The sequence below is a fragment of the Catharus ustulatus genome, chromosome 3, assembly GCF_009819885.2.
Source record: "Catharus ustulatus isolate bCatUst1 chromosome 3, bCatUst1.pri.v2, whole genome shotgun sequence".
Classification (NCBI taxonomy): Eukaryota; Metazoa; Chordata; class Aves; order Passeriformes; family Turdidae; genus Catharus; species Catharus ustulatus.
In genome coordinates this window covers 57,125,699-57,151,572 of record NC_046223.1, presented here as the reverse complement: position 1 = coordinate 57,151,572, position 25,874 = coordinate 57,125,699, and the positions used below count along the sequence as shown (strand labels likewise).

At 38.7% G+C, this 25,874-nt stretch overlaps 1 long non-coding RNA gene across 3 annotated transcripts; it reads right to left on the bottom strand.

The window, feature by feature from the left end:
• Window positions 1–340: 340 nt before the first annotated feature.
• Window positions 341–24,421, bottom strand: LOC116994688. Of its 3 annotated transcripts, none has more exons than XR_004417548.1 (4): window positions 24,349–24,421; window positions 14,241–14,306; window positions 5,895–6,068; window positions 341–4,046 (listed from the first exon to the last, which is right to left on the bottom strand). It is a non-coding gene; the product is annotated as an uncharacterized LOC116994688 (long non-coding RNA). The 3 variants fall into 3 exon arrangements; XR_004417549.1 differs by having other exon boundaries at window positions 341–679; XR_004417550.1 differs by lacking the exons at window positions 14,241–14,306; window positions 24,349–24,421 and adding an exon at window positions 7,682–9,752.
• Between the last annotated feature and the right edge of the window lie 1,453 nt (window positions 24,422–25,874).

Genomic DNA, 25,874 nt, shown 5'->3' with positions numbered 1-25,874 from the left:
TACATTTAAACAGATATTTTTATTTTATACTTCACATCGGCATCTACATTTGACAATAAGAAATCAACATGATAAAGATACATTTTTTACTAACAGATAGAGCAGTTAGTATTTCACTCTGATTCTTTACATAATCATCCATTTTAATAAAGCAGAATATTCATTATTCTTTGGAGAGTGTTCTCCCAATGCTTATGATAATTCATTGGATACAATTTTTATCTTTTATCTATTCATAATAAAAATCATTCTAGGTCAAAACCAAATTAAATGAAAGAGAAATCGTGTCAAAAGAAAAATTTTCAGACAATTTTAAACCATTATTTTTATTTTTGCTTTTAGAGATTTGCAGTACAATTAAATATGAATAAAGCATAATTAGTTTGCATTTAAATAAAATACTTTGAGTTGAAATACAAGACATATGGGTTAGAAAGATGAAGCTCTGTCAAAATATTGATGCGAAAAATATGCAAGGGGTTTTTTTTCTCTTCACAAGTACTTTTTCATAAAGTGATATTTTCTGATGAAATTAATGTTTTCTCCTGAAAAGAGGATCCTGCTAGGTCTAATTTCTTCTGAAATTACTTCTGCTGTATAAATCTGTGGTCCAACTTCAATTAAATTATCTTTTTATTATCTCTCAAAAACCAGAGGACAGATGGTATTATTATCATTCCTGTAGAGACAAGTTTCAAACATTGCAACATCTTTATTAAAACAGTAACTAATTTCTCTATAAAATTTTCCAAGATGCAATTAAAGAACTATTACTGAACTATAAAATAAAAAAATACATGCAGAATATGATTATAATATAAAAAATATTTACTTTTGTAAGTTTCCTAATAAGTTTGTAGAGAAAGTTGATATAATGCTATTCTGTAAGATAGAATCAAGTACCATAAAAATGATAAAATGTCAGTGACCAAGCACAGGAGTCATTCATGGGATATAACACTAGGAAAATGAAAGGTCTGAAATGTTCAAATTGACATCTTATATTTATGTCAAGCAGCAAAAGCTTGTAAACACAGGTTAATAAAAACTTTAAAGTCATCTTTTTGCAATTACCAAACAATCAGAGCATGTTTAAAATGTCGTAAACTTGACTGAATGTTAGAAACTTTTGTCATATGTACTCTCTTCCTGGGTGAATGCACTTTTGGATTTGGACTTGCCTATTGGCATCCTAAGTCTTGGGAAGAATTTGTTACCAATAGGAAAGCAGCAGTTTCTCTCTGTGCTTTGCTGCAGAGCAGCTACCACAAGAGAGGCCCCTGCATTTCTGAAGAGCAATCATCTCTCCTTCTTATGCCCAATGTCGGCCAGGCTGGCTGATGGGCTTAATGTGGGCTATTATGACTGCCATGTGTATGTTTCCTGCTAAATATTGACTCCAGATGTGCTTAAAAAGCAGCTACAAGCAGTCTTTAGCTGTTCACAAACTCCCCAGGTCTTTTATCAGCAGGTATTATTCTTATGCAGCAGTCGTCTATTCCCTATCAAAACTTCATCTGAAGATTGATGTTGCTCTCTAGTCCTAGTTTAATAACTGTGTTGGAGCCATATAATCCCCACTTTCATTTCAGATTTAACAGAACGGGGAAAAAATTCTGTTAAGAGCAGGTTTACACTATTATCATGTTGATGACAAAGGCTGCAAGAAGAAAACGCAGAAGGCATAAAAGTAGAAACATGTCTGACAGCTAAATTCAGGCAAGCTGCCATGTTCAGTGTGCTCACTGTCACACAGAGGTTCTGGGAGGGGTTAGCAAGCGTGTGTATTAGCAGAAATTTGGGGCTTAATGAAGAAAAATCTCTGGTTTTCCTTGTTGTAGCAAAATGCCTTTTTCTTTTCCTCAAGCAACCGGCCATGGGAGACATGACACACATTCACATCAGAGTCTGATCCTTTTCCCCAGTGCACTCACAGTTTTCCCAGTTTCATGAGAGATCCACACTACTTTGGGGACTGCATGCCCCAGGAGTCATATGACAATAACAGAACATTAATTTTAATTCTCTAATAAACTTATCAAAGTGGGTAGTAACAGGACACATTCTTTACATCTTTGGGACTGCTACAATTTAGGGCATGTTTGATTAATGCATAGCATGATAGTCCAGTTTTTCTTTGGCTTTTTCATATCACAGTTGAGGCTCTGTGTCTTTATTGAGCATAACACTAAGGAAATTTATTCTTTCAGGCCTTCTCCAGTGTATTCTAGCTTTCTCTTCTACTTAAGACATATTGTCTTATTTCAAACTGAGCTGTATGCTGCTCCAAACACAGAGGTGATGCACTGCAAGGACTTCCTTCTACTAAAATTTGATCATAAATATTGTCTTCATGGCATTTAAATATAAAAGAACATGTAATCTGATAAACCAGCTCACATGATGTGAATGGAGATACAAATTTGACTGTCTGTGCCGACTCTCTGGAGAGAGGTAGATTAAGACCATAAACTAATTAATTTTGCTCTCTGCATACTCCTTCCTTTAGCTATAGATAAAAGAGGTGGTTTGAAAATGATATATGAAATGCTGCAGAAGCTATATTCTCAAGAGGCAGCTGACAATGTGGATAAGGAGACAGCAGAGGTTAATGCACAGATATGGGGGAGTGGACACAAGCAGTGACAGCATGTCAGTCACCAACGGGCTCCTTGTCATGGGGCTATTCCACTACACTAATGCGAGGTGGCTGTCAGCAGTTTCAGAAAACCAAGGGTCTTGCTCCACATTCAGATGCTGAAGGTCTTGCTTATCTAGACCCAAGTTATTATTACACTCTGAAAGACACCCTCATATCTTACTAGTGCCCTGGGAATGAATGGTGGAAAACCAGCTGCTGGTGTGGGATATAACAATTTCTTATGGAGCTACAATCTGGCCAGAAATATAGCTCAGTATGAATGAATGAGCCTCCAGGAACCCCGCAGCCTAATTCCTGATATAAACCTATCCTCTTTCAGTTTAAAACCATCTATCCTAGTCCTGTCACTACATGCTTTGCGAAAAGGACCTCTCTGGGTTTCTTGTACCCTTTAGATACTGGAAGGTGAATGTCAACTGCACAACACAGCTTGCTGTTGTCAGCAAACTTGCTGAGGGAGCACTGCCCATGCCACCAAAGATGTTGAAAAGTGGCAGCCCAAGGAACACCACTCCTCACTGGCCTTCACTTGGACATCAAGCCATTGACTGTGGCCACCCAGTCAGTTCCTTATCCACCGAGAGGTCCATTCTTCAAATCCATGTCTCTCTACAGAGAAGGATGCGGGACAGTGCCACTGTAAGTGGCCTTTTTACTGAGCGGAGTCCAGTGGAGTCAAATAAGCAGTGATTTAGGGAAATTTTGAATTTGATGATGAAATATAAATAAGTCAAAAAGCTAAATTTTCATTTGGTATATAGTCACAGTATGTTTTACAAATGCATTTCCAGCTGAAGGTTCAGCCAATTAACACTGCAGTTCATTAAAAAGATTGATTATTATTGGAGTGGGAGAAGACTGCTAAGTACTAGTTTCAAGCTACCTTTAATAGCCTCATATCTGTACCAGATGCTGGTTGTCAATTCTCCTGGGAAATGCACAAAAAATATTCAACACAACAAATGGCCCTTTACAAAGTGTACTCTCCTGCTTCAGGAAATCAATACTGTGGAAAGTTTTTAATTGAGAATTTTCATTTTTGTTGTCAATTAGAGCTGATGCTTAGGCCTCACTTAAAAAAAATAGTGCTTGCATGTAAGATTACGATACGGCAAAAAAAAAAATTCTTTTTTCTGGTTGATATAACATTGGAAAATACAGAGAACAGCTCAGAGAAGAGATTATTTAGAAAAAGCACATTACAGTGCAAGACTATAATTTATGTTATTATTCTACAATGTATCCCAGAAGACTCAATTGTGAACCAATGGGTGTGGAATGATACAAGGCATTCACAACTTTTTCTTCTCATGATGTGGGATTTATAAAACATACTAGCAGTCATAGAAATCAAATAGATGATCAGATGTTCTGCTCAAGTTGCCTAGGAAGAACAAATGAAGGAATAAAAGAAAAGCATCAATTTGGAGATCTATGAAGGACACATTTTGTTCATTATTATGAGTACAGTTATTATTATTTCTTGTTATTTTCCCAGACGACCAAATGCATGAAAGGGAGGAGGTTAATAACAGAGTCCTCAAACACTAGCTATTAGTCAAAATATCCTGAATAAATGAAAGCAGTGGGATGTGGGGATGACTGACAAAACAGCAAGGTGCAGCACTAAAGAGGAAGAAGGAAAAAAACAACAATGGAAGGATGAGGCTTGAAAGCATCAGCAGCAGTGAGAGAGCCCAGTGTGCAAGAGCAGCAGCTCTCCAGGTTGGTCATGCAGCTCCAGGTGGGAACTGCAGTGCTGCTGAACAACTCCTGCCAATGTAGTGATACACAGACCTAACGGAGAGCCTGAAAAAGACATTAATTTCAGCCCACATCATCTGTCTGATTTAAAAGTATTAATTTTGAGATGCGGTTTTCACTTCTGAGGTTAAATGATTGTCCCCTGCATTATCAAGTCCCTGGATTTCCAGGCTCTCTGGTGCTTTTATTACTTGGATTAAAGCATACCCATGAAGCCCCTGGTTTGCAGCTGCTGCAGTGGTCCCTGCAAGGCTCTCCTGGGAACCTGGAGCTAATGTTACCCTTACTAAGCTGTCTGAGGGCAGACAGGCTGCATGCTCTGGCAAAGATTAGGTAGCCTTCAGCACTCACTGCCCTTCCTGGCTCTGTGAATGACTCCTTCAGTGTTACCCATCAAATCAATTAAAATACAAATGCAAATGAGAACTTAAGCTTTTCCGCTTTTACTTCTTTTTAGTTTTATTTGACTGAAACTAATTACTAAATTTTACTGAAGTATGGAAATATTTACACCTCTAGAAGTGTTTAATGTCCAAGACTTTATTTTCTTTCTCCAATTCTACCACAATTTCCTTGCAGATGTGAACCCCCAAAATATTGCCTCATCATATTCAGAATTATTTTTAGGTCTCTAAAAGCCACTGAAGCATAAAACCCATGGCACAGCTTTCTTAATTGTTACGCTTTGACATTTTAAAATATTTTATTTGCAATATTGTTTACAAATGGTTTTATTTATAATATTTCCAAAGTTATTTTCCTTACATTGGATCATGAATTGCAACTTATTTCCTTCAGTCTTTTACTTAATATTCAGTTTATTGTTTGAGAGAGAAAAGATATTTTTACATTTATTATTATAGAAAATAACTTACACATTAATGAAAATGTATTTTTGGTATTATTTCATTATATTACTTGTCTCTTTTTCCTTGCTTTCTGTTATTCTCCTTCTTGTCTCTTTGTACTGTGATTTCTTACCTCTGTTTCACTTCCAGTACTCCTTTCTTCTTCCTTTCCTTATTTATTTCCAGTCCTTCATGTTTTTTTCTGCTTAACAGCACAAAACTCAAACTATTTCAATAATGAAGAAAATGGTTGGACTGTTTTGAAGTTCATTATGGACAAGTAGATTTGAAAATAATCAAATAATCATACTCTGCTTTTATGAATTTATGAAGTTTAGATTTAATAAAGTTAAAGATCAGATATCTGCTCCAACATTTCTGGAGACACAGACTGGGAGATATCCTGTTCTCTGAACAAGATTGTGTCATTTTCCAGAACATGTTCACATATAAACAATGAGCTGCTTGCATAGCAAGGTAAATGATGTTTCTGCACACCAGAGCCATAAGCTCTCACTCCTGAAGCCGAAACATAGTGAAATCATCCACTCAGCCACAGCCTTTGCTGGGACACAGGGAATCTTCATCCAGATTCTATACTTTTACATTTGTCTGCTTACCTTCCAGTATGTTCCTGCTCAAAAAGAGATTATGATGAGATCAGGGTGAACTGTAGTGCATACAGCAGAAGCTAAGACCAGTTGACCACAAGAAGTCATTTCATCAGGCTGTATATCATTTGTGAAATGCATTAGTGTTGATCACCACACTTCATCATTTCTTCAGTTCTGTATCTGGAAAGAGAATGCTGAAGTGACTCATTTTTAAAACAATTAGCTGATAAGTGTTTTGTGCTGATTAATCATGAAAAATAGTCCTAACAAATACAAACAAAGCTAATGATTTGTTACAGTAATTTTGCTATTTCAGCCTGGTATTTTTTGAGCAACCAATACAGTTGGATAAGAGGCAAACCTTGGAGTCCTGTTTACAGTTATGGCTATTATAGCCCCTTTTTGGCCTTTTGCCATTCTTGCCTAAAAAGTTAAATGAAAAAACAGCCAAATTATAAATATTTGAGTGTAAAAGTCCTTTTAATAGTGAGTCAGTGGAGGGACAGCAAGCTTGGACAAAGAATTTGTATTAAGAAGGATTTCCTTCCAGCCTCGAGCTCTCCATCATTCTACCCAAGGTTGTGAAATGTGAACACACATATGTAAGGGGGCATACAATAATGATTGGCTTGACTATATTCTATACCTTTCAGTGAACAAGGGGTATCAGATGAAACTTTATTCAGGTTCAAAATAAAAAACAGTAAAACACCGTATTCTCAAATTCTATCTATGGATAGAAAAGTACAAAAGGCAACATAATTTTTCTTTTTTTTCCTTTGCTTTGTTTCGTAGATGAGTGAGAAATAAAGAATTAAAGACTCTTTTATAGGGTGGTGACTACTTCAGAAGGTCTGAAGAAAATTCCTTTTTCAGCCCTTTACAAACCATTTTTTTGCACCTGACATCTCAAAATTATTTGTTCAATAAAACCCCAAACAGATGCTCATAGGAGACTTCCAGAGACTCAATTTTTCTAGATGACAAATAAGACCAACTTCTAAGATTTCCTGCAGAAACTATATAGTTATAAACCCCATGAAAACACAATATGTACCTCACTCTTCTTTACTTCTGCAAAATAGAGACACAACTCCAAACAAATTATTTTTATTACTAAACAGGATATTTATGAAAATCTCTGTACTGCAATTAACCAGACATTATTTCTTAAATTCAACTTCATTCTTAAAAGAACTAATTTATGCTTCAGTTGTACAAAAAAAAAAATAAAGTGTCTGCATTTCATTCTGATAAACTTACATGTACAGAGAACTTAAAAGTTTGGAGTTACACAGAAATTTAAATTTAAAAGGTAACTAGAATATTGACCAAATATTTTAATGAAGGATTTAAACAAAACCCAGTCACTCAATATTGCATCTGTGAAGTTTAGAAAATTTGGAATTTGGGGAATCAATATTGATTCATTTGAACATTTTAAACCATGAGAATCTGTTTGAAGATGAAAATGATGACTGAGGCATGGAATTGCCTCATCTATGAAAGGATGGGTTTTGCCCTTTGGACCTTAAAAGACAATCACTGCAAGGCTGTTGATTTTATAATTCCAGGGAAGATAGGCAAACACTCATAAAATGATATAAAATACTATAAATTATATGGATTATTACATTTCCTATCAGTTCAACCACAGCAGCACTGATTTAAGAATGCCAGTTATTTACTCTAAGTTATAAAAATAAGTCAATTACATGAGCAGCCTTGGCTTGAAAAATAAGATAAGGAGGCAACTGCCTAAGGCAGTAGGCTGAGTAAAATGATCTACACACCTGCCTTAAAGAGAGGACACTGGCTCTTCCAGTCTGAGCTATCACACTCAGTTTCTGCACCATTTGTAGAAATTGCTCATTACTGTGGTTGCAGTTGTGGGAAGGATTGATCTGTGCAGGACCTAGTCTGTGGAGGAGAAAGAAGTGACTCCTCTCTGCAGAAGTCAATGGGTCCTCTTGCATTACCATTTTTTGGTAAACGACTTCATGAAGGGAGTCACAGAGTGCATGAACTGCATTTCTTCTGGGTAAGACTAAATTGTAAGCTTTGTTCCAAGAGCACAACTAATGCTCTCCAACTGCTAATGCACAGTTAGTCCATAATATATAAATAGAATCAAAATAGGTAATGGAAGCCCAAATATAGAAGAAAAAAAAGAATTCAACATAAAATCAGAGCTCTGACTCAGTCCTCACCACTGTTTGCTCTACACTCTCCCTTACACTTGAGAATGCAGACATAGCCATAGATCAAAAAATGTTGAAGTTGACTCAGATCTCTGAAGTTACTCTTTGGTTTTTCCATTCAGAAAGCCATTCTTTTAGGTAATTAATAATGAGCTTTCTTCTCACAGTCATTACTTTCTGCTAGGAGAAATAGTGGTGCCTTTGGTTGTTTGATTCATATACCAGAGATGTCTATTTTATAAGCTGAAAGAAACAGATTTCTGCACATTATACTGAAAACAGAATGTTCTAGCTTGGGAGAAAGACAGAAGGAACAGTAACTTGCTTTTGATCCTTCCTTGGATATGACAAAGGTGTAATCTCTTAACCATGGCACTTCCTCTTGTTGTGATATGTCAGTGAAAAAATATGCTTCAGATGATGAAAGGATTGGTTTCAAGGGTTTTTTTTTGTTGTCCATGAAGCACATATTTAAAAGCAAAGAATAGATGATTCATCTTACTGGGGATACTGTAACTCTAGTATTTTATTTTACCTCCACAAGCAGTCAGTTTTGTTGGCTCTTTGTAATGTTGATGCGCTGCACATCTCCAGCCTTCCTGTACATATGAGATAGTGCTTGTTTAAAGCATGAAAACAGGAGAACCCTGAAAAATCAATGCTGTGATTGTCTCTTCTTTGAGGCACCTTCTTGTGGAAGTTTTGATTCAATTGAACAACGCTGTAAACCATCATCTTTAACTATGGCTTTATAAATTAAACTCTTTCATGATCTTCAGGTTTGTGAAGGAGATCTGGTCCCTGGACTAAAAACACATGGCAAATAATCAATCCCACTGAGAGCAGACGCTGAGTTTTCTTAACTGAAGTCCAATGAATACCTCTCGCAACACTCCTTGATGGTCTTTGCTGTCTTCAGACCCAACGATACAGAACATCCACCTGTCAGCAAAGACACTGTCAAAAGATGGGCAGGGCCATTCACTCCAGGAGTCTGTTTATGTACATAATGAAGCAAAATGGTACCTCTGCTGAAGCTCTCAGAACTAAGGCACCCACCGTGAGATGCTTGATTGAACTTAGGCACCAGCATCATCTCATACATTTCCTACTTGGGGCTAGCAGTCTGGTTGCTACAAAACAGATTAATTACGGCAGTCAAGACAACATCTTGACAGTCAAGCACCTTTCAGGCCTTAAAAATCAGGACAGGAGAGGAAGTAAAATAATACCAAATCAAAATAGTGTAATCAAGGCCTTCGATATCTCACCAACCACTTGTTTTGCTGAGTCTCAGGCAACATGAAAAACCAAATACTAAGCCAAACACACATTTCCACCACTACTTTCTGCACAAAATAATAGTTTTTTTGAAGAAAGTTGCAGTCTCAAAACTGCAAATCTTCAAGTTGATGTGAAGTAAACAACTCTTCATAGTGACTTTTCTTTATAAATCACCAGTACTCCTTCCTGTTCAATACACACCAACAGCTCTACCACTTAGAGTTTTTACTTTTTATCTGTTTTCACCACTTCTGCAATCACCTTAATAGCAAATAAAATCTTGTGCTTTCACCCTTTTTAACACAGCTTGAACCCTTCCATTACTGTAGCAAGTCTGAAAGGTCTCTATTTTAAACCAACATTATACACAGTTCAGGTTTCACAGTCTCACGGTGGCAAAGAAGTCCAACTGTGTCAATTGAAATTCTCCTTTGCCTCACTTTTGGCATCTCTAGCTTGGCCTTGCACAAGCTTTCCTTACGTTGTCCACTGTTCAAAATAGAGATGTTTTTAAAAAGTTATCTTCACTGATTGCCCAGGGTTCTTTCCATTGCCCGCTTAGATCTCTTAGTTTGTTACTCTTTCCAGCTTTTAAGAAAAATCTTCAAAAAAAGCTAAAAATGAAGTTACGTGAACTGATTTCCATTAGAAGCCTCTGAGTTTATGCTGGAGTGATTTTCTCAGTGTAACAAAGAACTAACATGTCTACTGCAATTAGTAGTGACAACCATAATACATCTTGGCTGAGGGTGCTTTTTCATTCTTTCATGCATATTTCATATGGGAAGTACAAAACACCTGGGAAAGTTTACCTCAAAAGTACTGCATTGCCAGATTTCAAAATGACTGAGAATCTCTAATGTTTCACAGAAACCATGGGGTTTTTTTCCTCTTGGTAATTTTTGTTTCTTTATTTTTTTACAATTGCCTAATAGCAGGATAAGACTTCACATATTTCGAATAACAAAACAACATCTTACTTTAGAACAGCTAAAACTAATTGAATGTCACAACTTGAAAAATAAAAGTGTTTCAGATAGCCTGCAATTAGTGCAACTTTCCATGTTATGTCAGCCTAACACTGAAATCAAGTATATTTGGATCATTTGATATTTTATTTTCCTATCTATTTCTTTTGAAAGTTAAATATTTTTAAAATTCAATTAAAAATATTGAATGTAAATCCATGTTCATAAACATGTTTTATTAGAAAAGAATAGCTAATCTTTTTTAAGGAAGAAGGAGTAACTGGGGAAAATTATATACCATACAGCACAACATAGTAAAGCTGCTTCAACAAAATAAAACAGACATTGCTGGAGTAAAATAAATATAATAAGTGTCCTAAATGATTTTTGTGTAAATTGTGATGAATGTTTAAAAGCTAGTACTGTGATGATCCCAACTGGGACACTATCGTACATGGAAGAGTTAGTGATCAGAAGAAAGTTTATCTGAGTACACCCAGTCCTGCACCTTGCTGTGCTGAAGCATTCCTTCAAACCTGTGTTGGGCTGCACAAAACCCTTGGCTGAAGGATCACACCAGCTGGCTTATTGCCACAGGCTGCTCCTGCTGGGTACCTGCAATTGCAACACCTTCCTGTTCCTGACTTTATCCAGATATGCAGCAAAACGTTACACGAGCATCCTTTCTGCTTGACGGCAGAAATCAGGAACACAATTTTTCTAACTCGAGACATTCCTATAGTAAATGGAGTCACTCTTCCCCTGAGGAGGGTCTGCACAGTGTGTACACAGCATGAATCAGAGGTCTATTGAAAGCTGCACAACTACGGAATTTTAGCATTTAAAAGGATGTAAGACCACCTGTATTCTTCTTCTTTCTTTATGGAGTTGCCTCTAATCCATAGTATTTTAAATGATTCTTTATAAAGCTTAAGTGACTTTTATACTAGGATCATAAGACCTGTATGTCCTTGTGCAAAGCACTACTTAGAATTAGAATTTGAAAACAGCAGGACTATGTAAACTGCAAATGGAAATCTGAGTTTCTCCTAACAGCCTTATATCTATTTTTCTGTTCTGTATTTATTGAAAGTACAAGTGCAACTATTTGAGTAAAGGGTTGCTGCCCAGCATGTGTACAGCTACTGTTGAGCACTTTCAAGAGGTATTGAAAAAATTGTCTTAGACAATCTGCTCATTCCTGTTCTAAGAACCATTTTTGATGCAGTCAAATACATGCATATGACATACAAAAATACCCTTTGTGAATCTTAAACATTCCAGACATTTAGTCCAAAATGCCTCTGTAGCAATTACATAGAGCCATTATAGGACGTAATACTGTCCTTAGGGCCGCTCAGTGCTAGCCCCAAAGCTCATATTGACAATACCAATTGCAAAATTCTTCAAGTACTTGATTAAGTGACCGTAAGACAGGAGTTAGAACTTGTATGGATTTTTTTCTTCCTGTTGCCTATTTGCATACCCATTATAAGAACTCTTCTAATAATCATGTTCACTACAGAGAAAATATATCCTGCCTGTTACTGCATCTGCAATATGCTCCAAATTAATACACCAATTTATTTATTTTACACCAGCCTTCCAATTTTGTATCACTTGCAAGTTTGCTGTGAATACTCTCTGTCCCCTGACCAGGACATTAACAAAGATGCTATCCAGAGTCAAGCCTTGTGCTGCACTTTTAGTCCACCTTATTCTCCGCTTAGTCAATGCTTTGTTGGTTTGTCTATGAGGATGTTATGGGAGACAAAACGCCTTGCTAACGTCAATAAAAGCAGTACCCCCTGTTCTCCTCACATCCACCAAGATACTCATCGTATTATAAAAGGTTTTCATGTTGGTTACGTTGCTTTTCTCTTCATCAGTCTATGCTGACTATGCCCATTTACTTTCCCTATTTTCAATGTATTTGCACATGTTTTCCAGGCTTATTTGCTTCATAACTTTCCTGACTGTCCTGAAACTGACTGCCTTATAACTTCCCAGATCCTCTGTGTCCTTTGTGAAGACAAAAGCAATATTTGCTTTTTTCCAGTCCTCAGGTATCTCCCCTGGTCACCATGATCTTTCAAACATAAGAACAGATAAACAAAGACTGAAGAACTTTCCTCCTCTTCTTACAATACAGCCTTGGAAGTCCCATTGGTTGAGAGTGCACGTCTTGAGCAGCTGAAATTCTTTAAGCATCAGTAAAGAATAATGATGTAATAAGGTCATATATCAGCAGAACAGATTTTACCAGCAAACCTGAAAAACTGAATGAAAGGAACTGAATGTGGGAAAATGGTTGTGAGGATTATAGCTTTCAAGTATGTACAGTAATTTCACGATTACGAACCGCACTGACTATAAGCCGCATCTCCAGGTGTCGGTAACATTTTGTTCTTTGTCCATAAATAAGCCACACCTGATTACAAGCCTCTCTGTCGTTCGCAACGAGGACCCGCGTGCAACAAAGTTGCCAAATAGTAACGGAATCGTGGCATGGCGGGGTTTACTGGCTCGGCTCGGGCTGTGCAGGCTCGGCCCGCTCAGGGTTGCCGACAGGGTCAGGTGGCCCAGCTTGGCGGGGCCACTCAGTGGGGCAGCTCGGGGCCGGCCGCCACTGCCGCTGGGTTCGCTCACCCCGGGCCAGCACTGCCCCGCAGTGGTAGGCAGGGACAGAGCCCGCCGGCACCCGCGGTGGCAGCAGCAGGAGAGGAAGGAGGCCCCCCGCTCCCGCGGCGGCAGGTGGGGGCAGAGCCTGCCTGCTCCTGCGGCAGCAGGCGGGGGCGGGAGCCCCCCGCTTCCCCCCCGGGCCACGGGGATGGCAGCATGGAGCCCCCGCCTCCCTCCTCGCCCCGCGCTGCCAGCATGGAGCTGGCCCCACCTGCTGTGCAACAGAGTAACCAATTTGTAACAATCGCGCAATCCTGGCAGGTGCTCAGCTCGGCACCTCGGTTGGCACTTCTGGGGTTGGAAATTTCAGAAAATTTTTCACATATTAGCCGCTCCTGAGTGTAAGCTGCATTTTCGGGGTGGGAGCAAAATTTTATTCAAAATGGTGTGGCTTATAATCGTGAAATTACTGTAATTACAGTGGTTTTGATGAAGAAAAAAACTCTGCAATGATAGGCAAATATAAATGGAGCACCAAAGAGCATCACTGGGTATCACTGATGCAACAAGGCCAAAAACAGTTATGAGTCAAGTCTGAATTTGCTTCAGAAGAATTTTTACAATAATTGCCTCTTAAATGAAGCCCTCAAGGCAGGCCTGTGTCCCTCCACAGTTGTATTAGGTTTACTTGGTAAGGTTTTTGTACCGGCCGTATAGAGATAGCTTCTCCGAGAAGCTGCTAGAAGCTTCCCCTATGTCCAATGGAGCCAATGTCAGCTGGCTCCAGCAAGACACCCATCAAGAACTGAGTGTAGCAAACTAAAGCACTTAGCTGAGAGAGCAAGTAGAAGTGCTGGGTTCCACATAAATTCCATAATTTTATGGATTATAAATTTTATCCAAAGCATATCTATGGCAACTAGCATAGAGATGACCTTCTTAACCTGGAAAGTCACACTCATTTTTTTATTGTTCCTTTCTCTTACTCAGTGATCATCAGAAATCTTCCCCACATGAGAACCATTTCAACAGGAAGGACAGTTTGGTTTATTGCTTTTTTTTGTTTGAGCTTCTTTTGCTTCTGAAAAAGATGCCTCCATTTTCATCTGAATGCCCAGAATTTTAATTTTTTTTTTTTTAATTTCTTTTAGGAGAAATTTAAATAGAGAGAGTTAGTTAAGAGGTTCTCCATGGAAATAGTCCTTGGAGAGCTCCTAAGAAAGCTCTTAGCCAACAAAAAGACATTCATTATGTCAATGGTGGTGTGATTTACGAACCTGAGGGAAAAGTGGAGGATGACAACTTGATTAATGTCCCTTCTCTCCAGTCATGTCACTTGAAACCTGAAGAGATAATAAATAAGGAAATATCCTATATGGATGACATTATCCACTTTCAGCCTAAGGGACAGGATTTGCAATTTTTCCTGTACTAAAGTCCTCTAAGTTTTAGAGGAAAGTCTTCATGAAAAGGGAAGAAATTAAGAACTGCACAAGGGAACAGAAAACTGCTATTAACAGAATCAGCTATTTATACTGCCTGGGTTTATAATATCGGTAAATCCTTTTTTCCAGAAGCCCCAAATGCAATGGCCCTGTTGGGATGATGTGGGATAAAGTTATTTATGTTGACTACTACAGCTGTCATTTCCATAACAGTCACAGTTAGAGAGGCATCGTTATCTCTGTGATGATATTAATTGTCTTGAAGAACCAGTATTCGAAGAGAGTGATCCAATTGCCCAAACAAAGGCATTTATTTTTATTTCAGATGACCTGGGTATCAAAAGACAGCTGTAAGGGCAATTGTAAACAGATGCTACATAAAACATTTAGGGAAAGGCTGCTGGAGGCAGGATAGGATATGCTTGAGTTTCTAAAGTAATTCTTATATTTAGGTAGATGATCAACCTATTTTTATTTTTCATCATATTTCATTAAAGCTGATACCTCTGGAAAATGTGCTTCCTATCTTGACTTAGATTGCATTTTTTGTCCAGTTATCAAAAGTGATGAGGTTCATTAAATAGTACTTTTCATATGTTTTTATATGCAAACAAAATTCTCTGTTTATCCACATTTTCCATTTAACACCTTTAGGAAAATTCCAGCTGATTTGACAGATGAATAGTGTCTTCAAAGGCATAAACAACCTAAAAACGTCATGAAAATAGGCTGGATGAATGACCCTATTAGTGCCCTGGAAAGATAAAGAGCATGGTATGAATTTTATTATAGACATTGAAGAGTCATATAAGAGAGAGCTAGTATGAGAGCTCTAGCAGCATGAAAACTTTGTGTGGCATTAGCAGCTCCATAAACAGAAATAATTCCAGCCATAGGAAGCCAGGCTTCATCATTCCACTTCTCACAGAATAATCATACTTATTATCACAATTCCACAGCCATCTACACTAGCATGTGACACTCAAGAAGTTGAACATTGTATAAGAAGCAAGAAACACAATTTAAAAAGAAGTAAGAGAGAGAGTTAACCCAAATGCAAAAACAAAGGTCTATAGGGGCAGAGAAAGACTGAAGGTTTTATTCTTAAATATTCAAGGCCGAAAACTGAAAAAACAATAATGGACAATATTGTGAGAAATATTTAGCAACACGTTTGTATCTGAAATGAAAGAAACTTTCATAAGTACTTATAAATATCTGATGAATACACTATTGAGTATGTTATAATTGTCACTTCCAAATCTTGTGGAAACAATTCTGCTATGCCTAACTGGTTGGTCCACCCTGTCTTTATGGCTATTGCAAATCTCATCACTTGGCACTCTAACTTATTTTTACAAATAAATTCCATGCAAATGCAAATTAATTGATCCTTTAGTGTTTCTGCTGGGTTTTTAGATTTTTGTTTGTTTGCTTGTGTTATGCCAAAATAAGCCATCCATGTCTTTGCATATTTTAGGAAGTACTTGCATATTGTCATTGCTCTGCACAGGAAACAGACGGCTGCTTGTAGTTCTAGGGAATAAACAGACAAATATTTATTTAGAGATTAGTTGCTAATAGCATTACAGAAGTTAGGAGATGGCAAAATTAGACTGTCTGTGAAGTTTTCTTTTTCTTTCTGTGCACTATGGTGCCATTTTTAATGGAATGCTTTAGCTTTTCGTTTTATTCCAGTGGAAACCATCTTGCCCACTAACTAGCATTGTCTTTGTTTCAGATAAATCCATTAATGTAGTTTCTTTTTCATCAGCACAGGGATTTTACCACAACTAGACTGTCTGAATAACAATTTAATGGGATTTAGTTGACCCAGAATGAAAGCACAGACAGCTCTACTGCCTAGAAGGCTGTCAGATTTATGTAAGCCTTCTTACTAAATGTATTGCCTCAAGTATCACAGCAACCATCTCCTGAATTTTGAGCTAAAATGGATACAGACTTTTGCTTATGCTGGAATTGAAGAAGGTGATAGACAGAAGGCTTTAATTGGATTATTCCACCAGTATAGTGTAAAGTTTGTATAGTACTAACTTATAGTGTCCAGTAAAAATATTTCCTTCTGCTTGAAGACTTGAAACTGTCCAACATGTAAAAGTTCCACTTCAGCTGCAGTGATGTAGGATCACATATAATTAAGAGAACACATTGATTTAGTATAGGTCAAGAACTTATGTGGCAATGTACACCCTAATTGAGAACAAACTTTTGTAAAGTGCAACAATATGATGACACATAGAGGGAAAGGAATGCAGTGAGCAGAAGTAATGCTGTGATCTGAAGCACATGTAAACATTTTCATTACAAAGCACTGCTCAGATTTTTTTATCTCTGTATACTGGAGCATTATATTTGATCTTTACACCATTTTGCCACTCTATTTGAGGCATGGAGGAGAAGACATGCTGAAAAACTAATTTTTTTACTGATGTATTGTTTGATTAGTCATCCATGTACTAGTCTTTCTAGTAGAGACTTCTCAAAGTAATTCAAAAGAAATTTTGAATGGTTCAAAATCAATAGGGTACCCAAAGGTATCCTGAATGGATTTACTCATTCTTGGAATGAATGGGCCAATGGATTTAAGTCCCCAGATGCCCATAAAAATACAATTCCATTTGTATTAATTTATTATTTCAAGCTGATAGAAAATTCATCTGAATGCTTACCGATATATAAATAAATGGTCTACAGTTTAAAAAAATTACAGTAAAAATAATTTTTAAAAAGTACAGTAAAAACTACCTACATACTGTTAAATTACCTGTACATTAGAACTGAAGGACATCATTCTTCATCATCCTGCTGTTAATACAGAGCACAGTACATGTGAAAATAGACGACAAAATGCTGATATCTCGGAGAGTTCTTATCAAAGCTTTCAGACAGATGTGAATTATTTTAAAGAGTGTTAAGCAGTAAAGAATGAAGACTGATTCCTCCTAACCCTTAGCAACATGACTTAGCCCATTGAATTCTCATTAAACTGTCCAGAAGTTGAAAGCTGGACAAAAAATATCCTTGGGTGATCTGGTGAAAATGTTGGCTAAAGATTCAGAAGTAAACAGTAATGCTGAGTTTTCTTCAGGAAAGGCTAAGCCCTCCCAACATTTCATTTTCAGGTTCTTTGCATATCACTGCTGAACTGATCAGGTAGAACAAAGAAAATTTTTTCTTCAACTGAAGTATCAGGAATTATCTGAATTATCTGCTTCTGAAAGCATGATCAGAGGCTTAATTGTTCTACCTGTCATGTAAACCCTGCAGTGAGGTCTTGTAATTAGTCTGACTGACACTGTAGGCATAGCTTGCCTATTTTCTTAGTCATCTCTTGAAAAGAAATGGTTGTATCTCTTGTGGTTTCCTTGGCAATCCACAATTTAAGATATTTTTTTAATGCAAGTTTAACTCAAAGGTGCATGCTGCACATTGCAATCCAATGGTTCCCATAGTCTGGTAGCATAAATTACACTGACAGTCAGGCAGAGTAGGCAATAGATATGCAAAACACTATGGAAATGTTCTTACCATTCAGCAAAATCATATGTAGAAGTTATATGAATATGCAAGCATCTCTCTCATGGTTTTAGATTCTTGCTGTCCCTGCCTGTGTTCCCATTTGCTACAACAACCAGTCTCATCAAATCTCACGTAATTAAACGGAACAGAATGACAAGGGTAATTGTTCATATGTTGCCCCTGTGCAATGAGTCACCATAAACTAAAGGATGTGTTAATAAGTTTGCACAGCTGGCACTTCGGGTTGGATTCTGGCTAAATAAGGACAGCTTAGAAAAACATTCCAAGCTGTATGATTTTTCAAGCCACAAAATATCCTCAATTAGGAAGGAGATTTTTTCCACTGCAAAGTTTATCTTTCCTTGAATTTTCAGCATCAGCAGCTGAGAATTTAAACACTAACAAGTCTGCACTACTGCTGGAATGTGAAACAGGCTCTTCTTCACAAACTTTTAATAAAAACACATCTTTGCCTAGTATTTCTCCTGAGGAAACTGAATATTCACCCAGTACTGGCTGGGTTCTTCTGAAACCTAATACACTTCATGCACAATACTATTGGTAGGTGGATTTGGTCAGATTTATTGACCTAAGAGAAAACTTAATCACTGCTTTGCTGCAGCTGCTGCAGTTACTTAAACAATATTTTAAATTTTATACAGTAAGTTAAAAAAAATGTAGCTGGAATAATAAAAAATAAAGCATTTTGTAGTATTGAGATCTTAAATTGAATGTGAAAATCAGGGTTGCAAACATCTTGTGTATTGAAAAGAATGTTGTTTGGAAGAGAGAGGGTAATAAACACAGTAAAACATAGAATATTTGTGAGGCTATTTTCTGAAGTTTGGCCTAAATACACTGATTACCTTCATTTCCTACTTGAAAAAATACATCTTGAACGGTAACACGGGCATCAGAGGGCACAAAGCTACAGAGAGGGCTGAAGAAACTGTATTTTTCAGGAAGACAGATTCTCCTTATTAAGTGACATGAAGCATTTTCCCAGATAAGTGTCATGGTTGACAGAATTCAGCTGGAAGTGTACTGCTGGGATTTAATAGACAGTAATTGTTGGGAATTCAGGATATCTATTGCCTTCCAGAAAAAGCCCATCTGATTAAAGGCTACTTTGCAGAATGATTTTAGAAAATGTTTCAGTCATGACCTGTTTGACATTAATGAAATATCAGCACACATAATGTGCAGCTCAGCAACTGAAATGTCATTCAACAAAAAGCTGAGCTAGTAGCTGAGTCTGCAGTCACTAAGTTAAAATTTGTGGCAGTGTATATGAGTGCAAATGCTGTGTAAAAAATAGAAAAAGTATAACACAAGGCAAATCTTTAGCCATTAAAATGTTCAGGAGAAGAATGGGAAACGATGGATATAAAAGGCAGCTGTCTGCAGTGGCATCGCCACTCAGTTGGGAGGTTGTTACAGTAAGAGTCTTAATCCAGTAGGAAGAATGATGTTAAGCTTCCACTTAATTCAGAAAAGGAGTAGAATTAAAAAGGAAATGTAGAGTGAATTACCCAGGTTCTGAAACGGAAGACACTGCAGGTAATAAATGGCTCACATATAGCTGCTGGATGAACCAAGCATCACATAGAAGGACGACGGTAGAAAAGACTACACTGATGAGGAATGGGATGTTTCCATGTTCTGAGTGCTAGTGATCAGTCATGTTGAAGAAAAATATATCCAGACATGTAATGGTGCAAGCAAACATTTTGAAGTATTCTTGGGGAAATATTTTGGGCAGCTTAATCATATTTGTAATCAGCATCACAGGCTTCTTCCTCTAATATCTGTTGGTTTACCATGTCCTTATGAAATACCCATTTGTGCTAAGTGTTCTGTAACACTCATCTCTTGTGAGTATGAAGGCTTCATACAGTAAGAAGGTTAGTTGCCTGGGATAGTAAGCAGGAAGTTGGGATGCCTTGAAGTGGAAGCAGTATAAGGCAGCCAGCTGTCATCAGGTGTGCTGCCTATTTCTGCACTGACCATGCTCCTCTGACATTTCCCTGCCAAAAGGCATACATCATCCCAGTGGCCTCAAACCCACAGGTGACTCACATCAAGGCAAAGCTGCAAACAAAGAAGTCAGCCAAAACCAAGGCAGGAAAGATTGTGAAAACATGCTCTTCATGGGAACATTGGTGAGATGGGCTGAGACACTTAACTCACACTTTGCTTACCGTGTGCCCATAGAGCAGCTTACAAGGGACTCTGGATTTACATTAACTCTATGATTATGTGTTTTAAAAGATGAAGTCTGATATTTTTGCTCCTTTGGCCTATATTGACAGGTATTCAGTATTTTATTTTTTTATAGTGGGTATAATTTGAAGCAGGAGCATCAGGTTTTGTGTTTTTTTTTATCAACTGATCTGAGAAAGGATGTCTTAACTATCTGAAATGCACATTTTCTCCCTCCTTGTATTTCAGCAGGCATGTTGGCCTGCCTGTTCCCCAAAAGAATTCATAGGATTGTGCTTTGAATATATTTCTCCTCCTTCCTTATGTCCTCTGCATTGAGAGCAAACTTGCTGCTGGTCTGGAACAGGTGGAAGAAGGAAGGAGGACAAAATGAAAATATCCCTCGTAGAAGAGACCAGAGACTTTTGGCACCATTTAGCAAATATTTTATGACCTGATGTTTGTGAGACACAAGCAAATAGTCTGAGGAACAGTGTGGAAATTGGATGAAAACATTTATAAAGCGTGTCATAAGAAATGTCATAAATAATTTCTTTTCAGCCCATTTCTTTCCATTTCTATCAGCTTAAATGGCTAGAGAGTAAATTTGCCTTTTCAGAATATGATTTTGAAGAAAAACCATGTAACTGGGGCACTGTGTCATCCTGTAAGAAAGGCCTTATGGATTTCCACACATTTCTGCAGCTGAGTCCCTTTCTGTTGAGTCTCTCTGTTTATAGGCTACATCGACAGTTCACTTGAAGAGGAACATATGCCGTATTTTCAACATTTGATGCAAATACAAGGCACAAAGAACCAAAGGACTGGACATATTACATGTTATATTTACAGTAGTTTCACGAATACAAGCCGCACGGATTATAAGCCGCACCCCCGGTGCCTCGACAATGTTGCTGTCTTTGTCAATAGATAAGCCGCACCCCGAATATTAGCCGCACTTTCGTTCGTCGCGAGAATCCGTGCGCAGCTTTCACAAATTGGCCAATTAGTAACAGGATCGCGGCATAGCGGGCTTTACTGGCTCGGGGCGGGGCCAGGCAGGCTCGGCCCGCTCATGGTTGCTGACGGGGCCGGCCGGGTGGTGCTGCAGCCGCCGCCGGGCTCACTGGCCCCCCTCTCCCGTCAGCACCGCCCCGCCGCTGCGTTAACGTAGTCGCCCTGCCGGCGGGCCAGGCACTGCCGCCGCTGGCAGGCATGCCGGCCGCGTCGCCGCTGCGTTCACGTACTCGCCCTGCCGGCGGGCCAGCCGCTGCCGCCGCTGGCAGGCATGCCGGCCGCCCCCTCCCATCTGCACCGCCGCCGCGTTTCCTCGCCCTGGCCGGCACTGCAGGCCCCCGCACCGCCGGGCTCCCCCACGCTGCTGGCCCCGATTCTGCTGGGCTTCCCCCGCTGCCAGGTAGCCCCACCCGCCGGCCTTCCTGCTTCTGCCATGCTCCCCTGCACTGCTAGCCCCAGTTCTCCCGGGCTCCCCCGCCATGCTGGCCCGGGCTCTGCCGCCCCCCCTGCCCCACCCTGCTGGCTCAGGCTCAGCCGCCCGCCCCCACACTGCAGGCCCCGCCTCTGCCAGGCTTTCCCACCTCAGCCGGGGCCGGCCGGGCTCCAGCTTGGCTTGGGGCTGCCGCGGGCTCTCACTTCCGTGTTGGCAGCTTTTAGAATTTTGTTAATGTATTAGCCGCCCCGGAATATTGGCCGCACTTCCGGGTTTCCACCAAAATTTTGGTCAAATTGGTGCGGCTTGTATTCGTGAAATTACTGTACTATATGTGTGTGTATCTATTCTATGTGCTTATGTAGTTATATATGCATATAGCAACATTTCTCATAATATACAGCTAAATATATGAACAAGTCTTATACTTCATAGACCTATTTTTTTATCATCATAATTTAGAGGATGTATTTTTTATCTTATGTTGTACAAGGAAGATGTAAATAGACAAATATTTGTGAACAACGTCGTAGTTTTGAAGCACATTGAAGTAGATAATTCTTCTTACATCCTCCAGTCTGCACAGAATAGACAGAATAATCTCCTAACACAAATACTGAAATGTAGAGTACAGTAATTTCACGACTATAAGGCGCACCCTTTTGACTAAAATTTTCCCCCAAATCCGCAAGTGCGCCTTATAGTCCGGTGCACCTTATCTGATGGACAAAGTTCAGAAATTTGCCTACCCAGAAGTGAGAGCTGCGAGCAGCGGGGGGAGCCAGCAGGGCCATGGCTGCCAGGTGGAAGCGGGGCGGAGCAGTGGCGGGCACCCGTTGGCCCCGTGCAGGCGGGACGGCCCCTCCACAGGCAACCCCCGGCTCCGTGGAGGGGGCACGGAGCAGGGGTGGCCATAGCCTGGTCCCGGAGAGGCGGCAAGGAGGGGCAGCGGGCATGCCCCAGCCCCAGTGAGGCAGCACAGACCAGGGGCGGGCATGGCCCGGCCCTGCTGAGTACAGGCGGGGCCTCGCCCAGAAACCGTGTGGGGGGAGCTGGGGGCGGAGACTCGCTGCAAAAAAAAAGGTGTGCCTTATAGTCCAGTGCGCCTTATCTGATCTACAAAGTTGCGAATTTTGCCGACTCCCCAGGGGTGTGCCTTATAGTCCGGTGCGTCTTATGGTCATGAAATTACTGTACATGGGTTTATACAACACGCATAGAGTTGTGATGTGTAAGTGATGGAATTATATACAGGGAGATCAGCTCATTATCAAATTATTCTTCCTTTCCAGCAAGCTCATAATCTTTTCTGTCCCAGAAGTTTGAATTCTGCCTAGTTTAGCTGTGTGGTGCCTCTGGACAAACCCTAGGAATTGCTGCATTTCACCATCAATGAACTCTTTCTCTGTCCACTTCATCATCATGAATTCTTTCTCTGTTTACTTTGTGCACATTGTTGACTAATTCCATAGAAATGTCTGCTGGTTGTGGATTCTGGTAACAGAACTGCATACTTGCATTCATCCATCACCTTTAGGACTCTTACAATACCTGAAAATTCATCTGCATGGCCGGTCTTGTGCAATGCTCACTATGAATCTCACCAACATCCTTCATTCTTTCTCATAGATGTTATGATGAAGCTTCTAGGGCCGTAGTAATTACAGTACCCCAATAAGCAAGATAATAAACTGGTATTGTGCACTTTTTTAATGTGCTTCTTTAATTATAACATCGTCTTCATTTCTTCTGGGCAGGACATCTCCTTAGAAAGGTAATTTTCTCATATGAATTCAGCAGGGACACAATGATCACTTTTTTTCTCTGCTGTTTATGGTAACCATTTTTTACTTTCTAATTTCTGCTTCTCTGCATTCTGCGTTGCATGGTCCAGTTCTTTTATATGCTTCTATCCCCCTCAGATGGTTAGAATTCAGGTTTGTAAAATAGTGCACTGCAATGTCAATGAAATCAATTATCATTTTAGGCTATGTAGCTTGCGAAACATGAAATCGGGTCAAGATGATCTCTTTTTCATTAAAGACACTATGACCCATCTGAAAGAGAGGTTCCCTTTTTTCAGCTGGCTACTTTATTTAGACTCATTTCAGCACTTCTCCTGAAAGAACCAGGCACTCACTTGTGATAACTGGAAGCATTCCAGGAGAATGGAATCAATCACCATCATTTGAGCCAAAAAGGCACTAATATACTAAAATGGTTCTTATCTTTTGACATAAAATGTCACCTCTTGAGTTGTACACCAATCATTGTATTCAAGATTGTCAGAGGTATTTCTGGCCGTGTTCTAACACTGATTCACCACAGAGATTTGCACTGAGATCTTTTGCTTCCCGGCACCTAATTGGTTAGAAACCATTCATTTGAAAATCTGCATCTGTGATAATCTTAAATTAAAATTCCATTCAGTCCTGTATTTGATTTTTTTATAATATTAATAATTTTCTGAGTTACTTGGATAGAATAAAAATGAGCTTACAGTTTTTTTGGTCCAGGTGACAAGGCACCATAGGTACCGCAAATCTGTAGCAGTGGCACTCTGACTTACTCAGTTTATTTTCCAATGCCTATTTCCTACCTTTTAAGAGGTGCTTCATCATTAAGTATTATGGACAGACACAAGTAAAAAGTAAAGCATAGAATCAGAACAACAGATTATTTTAATTCTTGCAGACAAAATACTTCGATGAATAAACAAAATCTTTTGAAAAGCTGCTATCCACTTACCTTCTCTATAACTCTTTTACTCTTTTTATCTCTTGATTCCTCTTCGAGTGTTACTGAAATTTTAAAGGAACAACACAACACAGCACACAGTACATTTAGATTAATGAAGAAGGCTCCCCACAGAACAAAGGAAGTGCAACAGACTGAGAACAAATGGAAGACTGGGACCAAGAAATGCTAAATTTTGTTAGAATATTAGGGAAAAATGGTATTGTTGAATACAAATTATTGAAGTGACATAAATTATATTATAAAAACCTTCTTGCTTTATTAACACACAGATAGAAAGTGAGAAGGTATTGTATACTGACCGACAGGAAGACTAATCAGCAAGTTGTAATTTAATGACATCTAATGGCTAATTGTCAAGTTCCAGTTTATTACACTTAGGAGACCCTGTCCTATGGGCTCTGACAGAAACAGGAGAGATTTCATCTTAAACACAAATTGCTAAAATGCATTTGCTTGTCAGCAGAGTAAACTTTATCCTGTGCTGTAAAACAAAGGCAATAAGGAACTGTCAAGGGCAGTAGGGACACATTCCACTGGGAATTATGTCAGAGCTGTGCCACCAAGTTCCTGATAGCTTTCCATCTGCTACCTCTAGACATTGTGGAGAGCAGACAGCACCTGTGTGGCTGCAACAGCTAGATCTTGTTCAGAGCAATGGGTATAACCATTCAAACTACATTAAAAATACATTATGGCATGATGTATGTAACACAGACCTTACCTACTTTAAGGAACATGTTCACTAGTTTCCTTGAGAGAGTGTGATCCAAAGTAGAAAGAAGAGCTATAGGCAATCAGTTGAAACTGAACTTCAGTTCTAGTTTATTCAGGTTCTGCTAAATGCAAACAAACAACTTAACTTCGGTTGTCCTGAATTGAGACAGTATCCAAACTCAGTGACTTTAGTAGCTTTGCCTTGAAGAGAATGCAGCAGAGAGGAGAAAACCACAGGATCTTTGTTGATTTTCATCAAAATAAAATATTTCCATCGGTTCAAATAGCATACAATGAGAGAAGAAATCAAGAAAAAAATTCTGTAACATTCAGAGTTCTGAAAGTTTACAGAAAGAATGAATATAAAGAGATTTATAACATTATGTCAGTACTGGTTAGCAGTAAATTAGATGGCATCAGTTTTACTCTGTCTGTAAGGCCAAGAAAAACAAAGTCTGACCTTTTTTGTCAAAATAAAAAATACTTGCCTTACCACAAAAATCAAATCAGTTTATTTTTTTAATTTTAATAATTAAAAATTATAATCAGTCTCTGAAAGAACTGGATTATTAGGTAGGCTATTACTGACTTAAAAATTGGAAACATTTGATATTTTTCCTAATAGCCACAATATTAGAACAGAATACTGAACACAAAATTTGTGAAATTGGGATTCCGTGCTTTGGATGTAATGTGTGTGTATATTCATAAACAGATAAGCTACTACAGGATGTGTTCCATCATTTCTGCATTTTTCAGCATTGCACTTCACCTGCTATTTTATCAGTGATTTAGAAACT